Consider the following 12367-nt stretch of genomic DNA (forward strand, 5'->3'; position numbering starts at 1 on the left):
ATAATCTAAGCAAGAAATATAAATTTATACAAAATAGAATAACACACTAATGAAATACATCACCATGTTTCACCATGGAATGGGCCCTTACTCTTGGCTTGCATGGTGGATAGAGAAAATGTTGTTTCTACACTATTGTGATCATGCAAAAACAAATATTCTTTTTTACTTCAAAGTAGTGTAGTCCAAACCTACGTACAATAATTTCTTCTTGCTAAAATCTGTCTATTAACAATCTGCCTCTTGTTATTTATATATGCATAGCCTCAACAATTTTGTAACTAATTTGATATGCATTCTATTTAAAGAATGGCTATTACATAGAATAGATCCATAATTAAAATCTTCAATTTCTAAAGAATAGTCAATTTCCTATTATTGTTCTAGCAACTGTATTGTTTTTATCTACTATTTTGAGCCATGACTTTTAAAATGGTTTGGAAGAATCCAACTATCAATAACAATTAGATATGTCCAAACAATAATGTGGCTATGAAACATATTCATTTCATTAGCTATATTATTAACAACAATGATCTATGATTAGATTTTAATTTATGCCCTCTCATTAATTACTCTTCTTGATATCCTCTTGATGTGTGATTTTTACGATGGAGAGAACAACGTTTATTTCTAGCTGTATCATAGGTTTCTAGCATGGTTTATTTGGAAGAGGTAAAGCCACCATGAAAGCCACAATAATGATTTTAAATAATAACATTAATAAGTTGTAAGCCAACATTATCTGCAATAATTGATGTCTCAGATGTGATAGGAAGATCTGTAGGTGACATGAAGATCTACTCACATATAAACATACTAGTATAAGAAATCAATAATGAATTCTCCAAAATTTAATCCCAAAACATTATTGAATACTACTCATTTATATTAAACTATATGCAATGTTATAATGGTAAAATGGAATGAAATGTGATAGAAAATGGAATAGGGAAGTAAGTAGGAAAGTGTGTCAGATGGATTAAAATATGGTATTAAATGGGTCGTAAATGCCTCTCATCATTCCCCCCAACTTGGCTTATTACACATCCTCGTGTAATCATTATGATCATGATGTCTTTAGTTTTAACTAAAAAAACTTTAGGTTTATGGATTTTGGCTTTGTCTCCTCCTTGAATCATGATAACTCATAGACACAAATCCCTTTCTTTGCTTCACATGACAAGATTTTATTATTATGATTATTCTTCAATAGGGATATCTCTTTCAAATTTTCATACGTTATTTCTCCTTTCTCTTTGCTTGTTATTTTCTTTCCATTTTATCTTATAGCATCATGGTTCACAAGGTTACATATAGGAGAAGTTTATGTCAATTTACACAAGAGGAGTTTAAATGGGTAAAACATGAGAGATAAGAGAAAAAGAAAGGGCTATTTTATGATGGATATAATGGATAGTATAATGGAATTGTAAGGGTGATGGATGGAAGATAATAGGATGACATTCCTTTCCCCAAGTTAAAGGTTTACCATCCATGGGAAACAAGGAGAGGACATGAAGGGTTTTTGCATAGTGACTAATATAAATAAATTTAAGAGATAAAATAAAGTGGAATGTAGCACATTCCATTGAAAACACCTCAACTAAACAGGCAACTCAGACTACATGTGATGAAAGATGTGAGGATCACATTGAAGAGGAGTAGAGCAATAGAAGTGAGTGATAGGAAGTGCCAAAAAGGAAAGAATCATTGAAACCAATGAGTGTTCCTAAAAATAATGATTAGCAGAAAAACCAGGAACACCAATTACTGCATTTTTCAATTTTTGTTTTTTTAATTTTTGAATAAATTTTGATAATGACAAGTGACCACTAGCAAGCTAGTTTTCAATCAGTAACCACTTAATGGCACTTTAAAAATAGTTTTCACCACTAAGAATTTATTTTGTAGTTGACATTTACCAAAAACTAATTTTCAAATATTAACTGGCCAACAACACCTAAAGGTTTTCACTGTTGGATCTTTTATTTCTTTTATTATTTTTCTTGTTTTTGCATTTTTTCAATTTTTCAATAACTACATAGAACAACCAAAGAAATGAAATCCTAACATGGATGATGAAAAATGATACCATCCAAAGCTTGATTTTTGACCATGACCTCATAGAAGGCACTGTTGAAATTTGATTGCATAATGAACTTGAAATGATCACCAAGAATAACCTCATCAGAAATGGAACCACAAACCACTACACTAAATTTTTTTTTGATCTATGTATCTCAAACCACTGAATCCAAAAACTAGCTAGAGAGCTTCAAAATATACTGGGATGCTTGGGTAAGAGTATTACTCATAAGGATGATGATTCTCATATTTCTCTTTGCTCATAGAATAAGAAGACATCTCCTGAAGATATGAAACCTTATTCTTGTGAAGCTTGTGAAATATCCATTGTAGGAAAATTTAATGTTGCAAGTAACACACCTTCATTACCCAATATATGAGGATGGATTGAAAACCAATAGTAGTCACCAATCTATCCATAGAACTCTAGAGATACACAACTCAAGGAAGGAGTGTAGTAGCTGGTACTATATTCAAAGTATTGTAATATGTGTTGTTGAATAATCATGAACCTCATAGACCATGATGCATATTTTCCTCAATTGAATTAATCACCAAAGAAAGGAAATCTTGTCTCAAAGTGGTGAACACCCTATACCAAAATTTGCATGTGATCTTGAATATTGAAGCACCAGTGAAATGGATATGCACTAGATAGCTAGCAAGTCCACACAATGTGAACAAAGCCAATAGAGTGTGTTATGCAATGCTTGTGTAGAGAAGCATCATTAATTGGTATTGATTCGAAGATTATCACACCACAACAAGAGACCTATGACCATATTCTCAAAACCAAGCATATCAAGTATAGTAAATAAATATCATCCATTCAATAACTCTATCATTAAGTAGGTTATTTAGTTTTACAAAAGATAGATAGAGTTGTTACTATGAATGGATACTTGGTAGAATTGATAAATACAAATAAACTCTTGTGCTCATATAATAGCAATGCAAATTTAACACTAGAGCACATACCTTGAATTGTTAAGATGTCACATGTTGAGGTTTGCTAAAAGGACCAACAAAAAAATCAATGAAGCTTAATTTGAAATCATCCAAAAACCACAAGATTGAAGGGATTACCCCCAACTTAACTTCACGCTACAAGGTCATGAATTCATTAGGATAACCAAAGAAATTAGGTAACTCAAAGAGAGTAACACATCTTTAGAATTTTGTGAGCCTTATTGAATGATAGATAAATCAAATATTTCAATAATTCAATCGATGTATTCCAAAATTAACTATAGGTTATAAAAGTATATGGAATTCAAATCATCCAAGGAATCAAGAAATCAATAGGTGTAATCTATGAATGATCAGTTGGATATACAAGAACCAAGAATGAAAAACATATAGATAGTAATACTTTGATCCTTGCTAAATAAATGAATCATCCATAGTGTATTTGGTCATCTTAGTAAAATGAAAAGAATCAACAATGAGGAATAATGATCATCCAATTTTAACATTTTTGCCATTAATGCATAGAATCCCTTATGATAATCTTAATCAATTATTGGTCCCAAATCAACAAGTATGTGAGGGATGCACCTTTTAATCATAGGCCTCCAAATATCAATATGTGTAAGTCAAAAAGTAATAGAATATATATCTTGGAGGACTTGGCAACATATTTGTGGAATATGGAATACATATGGTTTAATATTACTTAGTGCATGATTGATATTAACAATAAATGAATCATCCATAGTGTATTTGGTCATCTTAGTAAAATGAAAAGAATCAACAATGAGGAATAATGATCATCCAATTTTAACATTTTTGCCATTAATGCATAGAATCCCTTATGATAATCTTAATCAATTATTGGTCCCAAATCAACAAGTATGTGAGGGATGCACCTTTTAATCATAGGCCTCCAAATATCAATATGTGTAAGTCAAAAAGTAATAGAATATATATCTTGGAGGACTTGGCAACATATTTGTGGAATATGGAATACATATGGTTTAATATTACTTAGTGCATGATTGATATTAACAATAAATGAATCATCCATAGTGTATTTGGTCATCTTAGTAAAATGAAAAGAATCAACAATGAGGAATAATGATCATCCAATTTTAACATTTTTGCCATTAATGCATAGAATCCCTTATGATAATCTTAATCAATTATTGGTCCCAAATCAACAAGTATGTGAGGGATGCACCTTTTAATCATAGGCCTCCAAATATCAATATGTGTAAGTCAAAAAGTAATAGAATATATATCTTGGAGGACTTGGCAACATATTTGTGGAATACGGAATACATATGGTTTAATATTACTTAGTGCATGATTGATATTAACACACATACTCAAGAGTCCATTAATTGAAATTGATGCAATTTGAAGTATGGGCTCATTTGTAGGTATTTGGAATTCACTAAGTAGAAAAGAAGAACAAAGTTGAATATATTTCAATAAATGATAATGTTCTTCTAATTTAATTATACCAAACTCCCATTCCTTAAGTGCATCAATATATTCCAATATTGATTTACCAAATTGAAGTTCATTAGTAGATGGTAAAGGGATTTGTGAAAGTTCATTAACCACCTTATTATGAAGTTTTTTATGAGGCAATATAGTTGCCTTTGGTGGATATGGTGGAGTGGGTAGAATATGATGTGAATTAGATAATGAATATGGTAAAAAATGTGAAGGAGATAAAGTAGATGGGAATAAGTAGAATGAGTGAAATGAAGATGGTAAGGATGGATATGGTGGAATATAAGAGGGATATATGGGTTGTTGTGAGCATGCATGATTACATTCATTGTGCATGCTAGGTGGAGAAGTACATTTTGAAGAAATATGTTAGCTTTGTAATGAATTAGAGTGACAATACATGTTACCAACATAATGCATACCTTGATATTATTGGGTTGGTTGTTGAGATTGTTCATCCATTATAAGTAATACTTGGTCACTTCCTCCCTTATCTTTGTAGGGATCACAAAAAATTTATACCTTATTCATCACTTGCTCTTGATTGTTCATGCAAAGGCATTGATCATCTTTCCTATAGCAATTAGAACAACAATTGGTTAAATGTTCATCCTCAAAATCACATTTCTCTAAGAATTCATCAATGATTTGCTCATGTTCAAACATAGAGATAGAATTCTTTCATACCTATGATAATGGAAGATCAATATCATTTAAGATGCATTCATTAGGTATAGGGGATGTAAAAATGTTACCTTTGGTTGGTACAATTTCCCCATTGGTTTCTTCTTTTATTTTTAAATTTGAAGGTGTGGGTCTGGGGGTGGTAGGAATTAGTGGGTTCAAGGGGCAATGCTCCTTGTGGGGTCTTGGGGTAGTGCCCAAGGTGCACTCCTATCACAGTACAAGGCGAGGTTGAGGGGTAGTGCCCTGAATGCTAAACACGTTTTGCCTCTTGTATTCCCTCCAAATTTTGCATTTTTGTAACAATTTTCAACCAAAATTGATATACTTGAACAACATTGAAAAGGCATCATTTTAAACATTTTTCTTCAAAATTTGCTTGTCTTTACCAATAACTCACAACCACTTATGATAATGTAAAATTCAATTAACTTCTAAAGCAACTAATGAATCTAATTTCTAAGGCCTACTTGCAAACTCTAAAACAAAACTCTAAAGCAATGCATCTATATGATTTAACTGACACAAATTAAGATTAATGACTTAAGCAAGGCTAGCAGTTGCAAAAGTTTTCATCCTAATACATTGTTCCTAACTCAAATCATCAAACTAACATGCCTTTGACACTTTTCATTGGCAATGGTGCCAAAATGATAGGCCAACACTGGGGTAGATAATAAGAGGAGAATTAACAATTTTATGATGAAATTCAGCTGGTCTACATGTGTCAATTTGAGAACGTAAGCTTGCAAAAGGTGTTGAAGTAGTATTCTATCAAGGGATGATAGTTGTGAGATGAGGATTTATGAATGCAACTAAAACACTCAAAACTAAATCTATAGGAAATCAAAATGATTGTAGCAACAAGAAGTATCACTTGTTGATACTACAAAGATTAGAAACAAAACTATCTTCCTAAAATAAAAATAAAAATCACAATAATCTATAGATAAAATAGTAATGAAATCATTTCTATATTATATTTTAATTACTGAATGACTAATCTAAAACTCACTAACTGATACAAACACAAAAATATGTTTTGATGATAATCTAAGCAAAAAATATAAAATTATACAAAATAGAATAACACACTAATGAAATACATCATCGTGTTTCACCATGGGGTGGGCCCTTACTCCTAGCTTGCATGGTGGATAGAGAAAATGTTGTTTCTACACTATTGTGATCATGCAAAAACAAATATCTTATTTACTTCAAAGTATGCAGTCCAAACCTGTGTACAATAAATTTCTTCTAGTTGAAATATGTCTATTAACAATCTGCCTCTCACTATTTATATATGGACAACCTCAACAATTTCATAACTAATTTGATATGCATTCTGTTTAAAGAAAGGCTATTACATAGAATAGACCCATAATTGAAATGTTTAGTTTCCAAAGAATAGTCAATTTCCTATTATCATTCTAGCAATTGTATTGTTTTTATCTACTATTTTGAGCCATGACTTTTAAAATGGTTTGGAAGAATCTAGCTATCAATACCAATTAGATATGTCCAAACAATAATGTGGCTATGAAACATATTCATTTCATCAGCTGCATTATTAACAACAATGATCTATGATTAGATTTTAATTTCTACCCTCTCATTAATTACTCTTCTTGATATCCTCTTGATGTGTGAACTTTACAGTGGAGAGGACAATGCTTATTTTCTATCTGTATCATAGGTTTCTAGCATGGTTTATTTGGAAGAGGTAAAGCCACCATGAAAGCCACAATAATGTTTGTAAATAATAACATGAATAAGTTGTAAGCCAACATGATCTACAATAATTGATTTCTCAGATGTGACAAGAAGATCTACTCACATATGAACATACTAGTATAAGCAATCAATAATGAATTCTCCAAAATTTATTCCCAAAACATTATTGAATACTACTTATTTATATTAAACTATATGCAATGTTATAATGGTAAACTGGAATGAAATGGGATAAAAAATGGAATAGGGAAATAAGTAGGAAAGTGTGTCAAATAAATTAAAATATGTTATTAAATGGGTTGTAAATGGCTCTCATCACAAAGCACCATATAGATTGATATCTATAGAGAATGAAAAACTTAATAAACAAGTGCATGAATTGTTGTAGAAGGGATTAATCAGAGAAAGCTTGAGTCCATGTTTGTACCTCCTATATTATCACCCAAAAAGAATGGAAAATGGAGAATGTGTACTAATTCCAGAGCTATTAACAAGATCATAGTGGAATATAGGTTTCCTATGTCAAGGATGGATGACATAATGGATTGTTTCAGTGGAGCAAGGAATTTTACCAAGATTGATTTGAAGAGTGACTATCATCAGATCAAAATTAGAGAAGGTGATGAAAGGAAGACTACTTGCAAGAAAAAATATGGTTTGTATGAATGGTTGGTTATTCCTTTTGGTTTGACTAATGCACCTAGTACTTTCATGAGGTTGATGAATGAAGTTCTGAAGAGATTCTTGGGTAATTTTTGATTGTTTATTTGGATGATATTCTAATAGTCAGTAAGACTAAGGAAGAACACCTTGAACATGTTAGACAAGTATTGCAAAGATTGAAAGAGGAGAAGTTGATGATTAATCTTAAAAAGTGTTCTTTTCTGCAAGAAGAGATTGCATATTTGGGATTTGTGATTTCAACTGATGGTTTTAGAATGGATCTTGAGAAGGATAAAGAAATTTTGGAATGGCCTACACCTAAGAATATGGGTGAGGTAAGATCATTTCATTGTTTGGCTAGTTTTTATAGGAAGTTTATAAAGAATTTCAATGCTATTTGTAATGCTATGAATGAAATAATGAGAGGAGATAAAAAGGAATTCAAGTGGACATATGGAGTAGATAAGAGTTTTGAGACTTTGAAAAAAAAGGTTGCTAAGTTACCTATATTGGCTTTTCTTGATTTTAATAAGGTATTTCAAGTTGAATATGATGCAAATGATAGTGCAATAGGAGCTTCATTAAGTCAAGAAGGTAAACCTATTCCTTTCTTTAGTGAGAAGTTGAATGATGCTAAAAGGAAGTATTCTATGTATGATTAAGAGTTCTATGCTATTGTTGAAGCTTTGAAGAAGTGGAGACATTATTTAATTCCTAAGGAGTTTGTGTTGCATACTAATCATAAAGCTTTATAGTACTACGAAAGTCAACATAAATTGATTTAGATACATATGAACTAGGTCAATTATTTGCAAAGTTTAACATTTGCGATTAAGCATAAGGGTGGAGTTACTAATAGAGTTGCTGATGCATTGAGTAGAAGACATTCTTTGTTGACTAAAATGAAGGTTAAAGTTTTTGGTTCTGATGAAATGAAAGATTTTTATGATATTGATCCTAATTCTTTTGAGGTGTGGAGAGAGTGTAGAGCACCAAATATAATAGACCACATAAATAAATATGATGAATATTTCATTCAAGAAAGTATGTTGTTCAAAGGAATTCAATTGTGTATCCCTAGAAGTTCCATAAGAGTAAATTTGATTAAGGAAAAGCATAGTGATGGATTGGCTAGACATTTTGAAATTGATACGATGTTGAGTTTGCTAAAGAAAAAGTATTATTTTCCATAGATGTATAAGAATGTTTAGAAATTTGTGAAGAGTTTTGGAGTTTGTCAAGTTGCAAAAGGACTAAGTCAAAATACTAGTTTGTATATTCTTGAGAAACCTTGGAGTGACATTAGTATGGATTTCATTCTTGGATTGCCTAAAACAACAAAGGGGTTTATTCTATATATGTTGTTGCAGATAGATTTTCTAAAATGACTCATTTTATACAATGTAAGAAGAAATTAGATGCTAAGCATGTTGCTGAATTTTTTTTCAAAAAAATTGTGAGACTACATGAATTACCAAGAAGCATCATTTCAGATAGAACCAGTAATTTTTTTGGTTACTTTTGGAGGAATTTGTGGAAGAAGATGGATACTAAGTTGAAGTTTAGTTCTACATTCCATCAATAGACTAATGGATAAATAGAGGTTGTGAATAGAAGCTTAAGTAATTTTTTGAGATGTTTAGTTGGAGATAAGCCAAGTAATTGGGAAGTAGTGTTGGCACAAGTTGAGTTTGAATATAATAACTCTATGAATAGAAGTATACCAAAAACAACTTTTGAGATTGTCACAAGAATGTAGCTGAGAGAAGTATTATACTTTAGGGATGATATCGGTGAAGAAAAGAGAAATGCTATAGGGGAAGAATTTTATGATTTTATGGAGTCTTTGGATAAGGAAATAAAATTGAGGTTGGAACAAAGTAATGAGAATTATAAAGAGAATGCTCATAAGTCTAGAAGAGATTATGTTTTTCAAGTTGGTGATGAGGTGATGGTTCATTTGAAGAAAGGAAGATTTCCTATTGGAACATAAGTAAGATGAAGATGAAGAAATTTGGATCTTGTAAGATCTTGAAGAATTTTAATAGTAGTAATGGCTATGAAGTTGAGTTACCTAATGACATGGATATATCTCATATATTCAATGTTGTTGATTTGTATACGTATCATGAGTCAGATGATGAAGTTATTATATTAGATGATTATGCTAAGAAGCAGATTGAAGAGGTTGAAAAGGTATTGGATCAAAGAGTTGGTAAAACCACAAGAGGAAAATATTACTATGAGTATTTGGTAGAGTGGAAGGATAGACCAATTGAAGATGCCACATGGATTTCTCAATCTTAGTTGGATTCAACACAAGTTGTGACACTTGCATGATTTAGGAGAATCATTTCTTTCTACCCTAGTTGTCTAATGCAAGAGCACCCTAGGTTGCACTGCTATCCTACATATTTTCAGTTTTTCATATTTTCTACCAAGTTGTAATGTGTTGCATTGCCAAGTTTTTAGTGGGTTTTGATTGTTTAGTGGATGCTAAGATTCCCGGTTGATGCTGAGTTCATAGTTACTTCCAAGTGTTCTTGGTTGCCAAGTCATCCTTTGCATGCGAAGTTTGTGTGGTTACTAAGTACATTTGGATGCTAAGTTTGTGCGAATTTCGAGTTCATTTAGATGCTGAGCTTTTGTGGATGTCGAGTTTGTTTGAATGCCAAGTGCTAGTATTTCATGGAACCTTCATTTTTTGAGGTGTCTATGTGTGGTTTCCTATTGGGGCTGACCTTTGCATTTGATTTAGTGCTTGATATGTATTGCGAGCCAACTTGTGTCTTAGCCTAGAATTTAATATGAGAGTTTATTTAGTTTTATTTGCAATAGGTTGACTTGTGGCTATGCATGTATTTAAGAGACCTTGGTTAGATTCTTTGTGATAGAACTAAGACAGAGAGGAGGAGCATAATGCAAAGTTAGATCATAAAAGATTGTAATTGAATTGATATATGGCTATAACCTGGAAGGCCTTTTAGTTGGGCATGTATGCTAATCATTTGTTGAATCAATAAAAGAACATTGATCTCTCTCTCTCTCTCTCTCTCTCTCTCTCTCTCTCTCTCTCTCTCTCTCTCTCTCTCTCTCTATGGTGTTGTTCTCTTTGTGTGTTTTCTTCCATTGCATTAACTTTGCAAGTTTGGTTTGGATTTCTAGGTGTACCTTTAGCCTTAGTTGTTCTTTCACTCCTTGCATCAACTTAATCAAAAGAAGTGTGCCTCTGGGGTCCAATCAAGAAAACTACTAGGCTATATTATTTTTGCAAAAGGGATAGATGTGGATCCCAAAAAGGTTCAAGCCATTATAGATATGAAAGCACCTAGAAATCTAAATCAACAATGGTCATTACAAGATAGATTGTAGGTAGTGATATGTTTTGTCTCCTAATTAGTTAAAAATTAGATTCCCTTCGCTTGCCTCTTACACAAAGTTGTTGTTTTCAAATTTTGATGTTGCCTATTCTACACAAGCCACTCTTAATGTATGTTTTAGTAACTAAGAGATTACTAGGTGCACTATTAGCCCAAGAGGATGATAGTGGGGAAGAAAAGACCATTTACTACATCATTAGGACTCTAATGAGTTATGGAATCAACTACACATTCATCAAGAAAGCTTGCCTTGCAGTAGTTTTTGCTTCCCCAAAACTACCTCAGTATCTTCTTTCACATAAAGGAAAAATCTTGCAAAAAATAGACCCTTTGAAGTATCTTCTCAACAAAAAAACTTTAAATGGAAGAATTTTTGAATGGGTATTAATCTTTAACAAATTTGACATAAAGCATGTTGTTCACAAAGCCATAAAAGGTCAAACATAGCTGACCAATTGGAAGATTCATCACTAGAGGATTCCAATCCTATTGTTGCTGATTTTCTAGATGCACACATACTCCATATTGAGCCTATTACATGAAAGCTTTATTTTGAAATTTCTTACACTCACATGGATTAGGGGTAGGTATCCTTTTTATCACACCATGAGGAGTTACCATTCCCAAGTCATAAAAGCTTTTATTCCCTTGTACAAACAATATTGTCAAATATGAGGATTTAGTTATTGGAATTTAGCTAGCTTTGGAATAGAAATTTACTACATTGGATATTTGTGGAGATTCTCAATTAGTAATCAATTTTATATATATATATATATATATATATATATATATATATATATATATATATATATATCAAACCAAGCATAAAAAGTCCCTACAAATAGATGGTTGATGCCCTCAAAGAATTCTTTATATGAATCAATTTTGAGAAGACCCCTAGAGATAAGAACAAGGTCATTGATGCCATGGATACTTTGGCATCTATTCTTCAACAAGCTGATCAAAATGAACAGTATGAGTTTATAGTTGAAGAGATTTTTCAACGCATGCTATCTTTTTCCAAACTAAATCCAACATCATTTGTTTACTTATTGACTAGATATCCCCTTGGTATGGTCCAATTTACACCTACCTTAAAGTCCACCAACTTCCAACCAACCAAATATATAACCATAAAAGAACCTTTATTTTCCAAGCCTCACATTATACTTTACTAGCTGAAATGTTGTATCAAAGAGGTCTTACTAACAGTTTAATTTGATGTCTAGAGAGTGAGGGGGCTAATACAAATATGCATAAGGTGTATGAAGGTATGTATGGGCCTCATTCAAGTGGTTTCACCCTTGCCAAGAAGATTTTGAGGATGGATAATTTTTGGCCCATGACGGAGATAG

Source organism: Cupressus sempervirens, chromosome 4, assembly GCF_028749045.1.
Source record: "Cupressus sempervirens isolate cs-2001-9-10 chromosome 4, ASM2874904v1, whole genome shotgun sequence".
In the NCBI taxonomy this organism is placed as follows: Eukaryota; Viridiplantae; Streptophyta; class Pinopsida; order Cupressales; family Cupressaceae; genus Cupressus; species Cupressus sempervirens.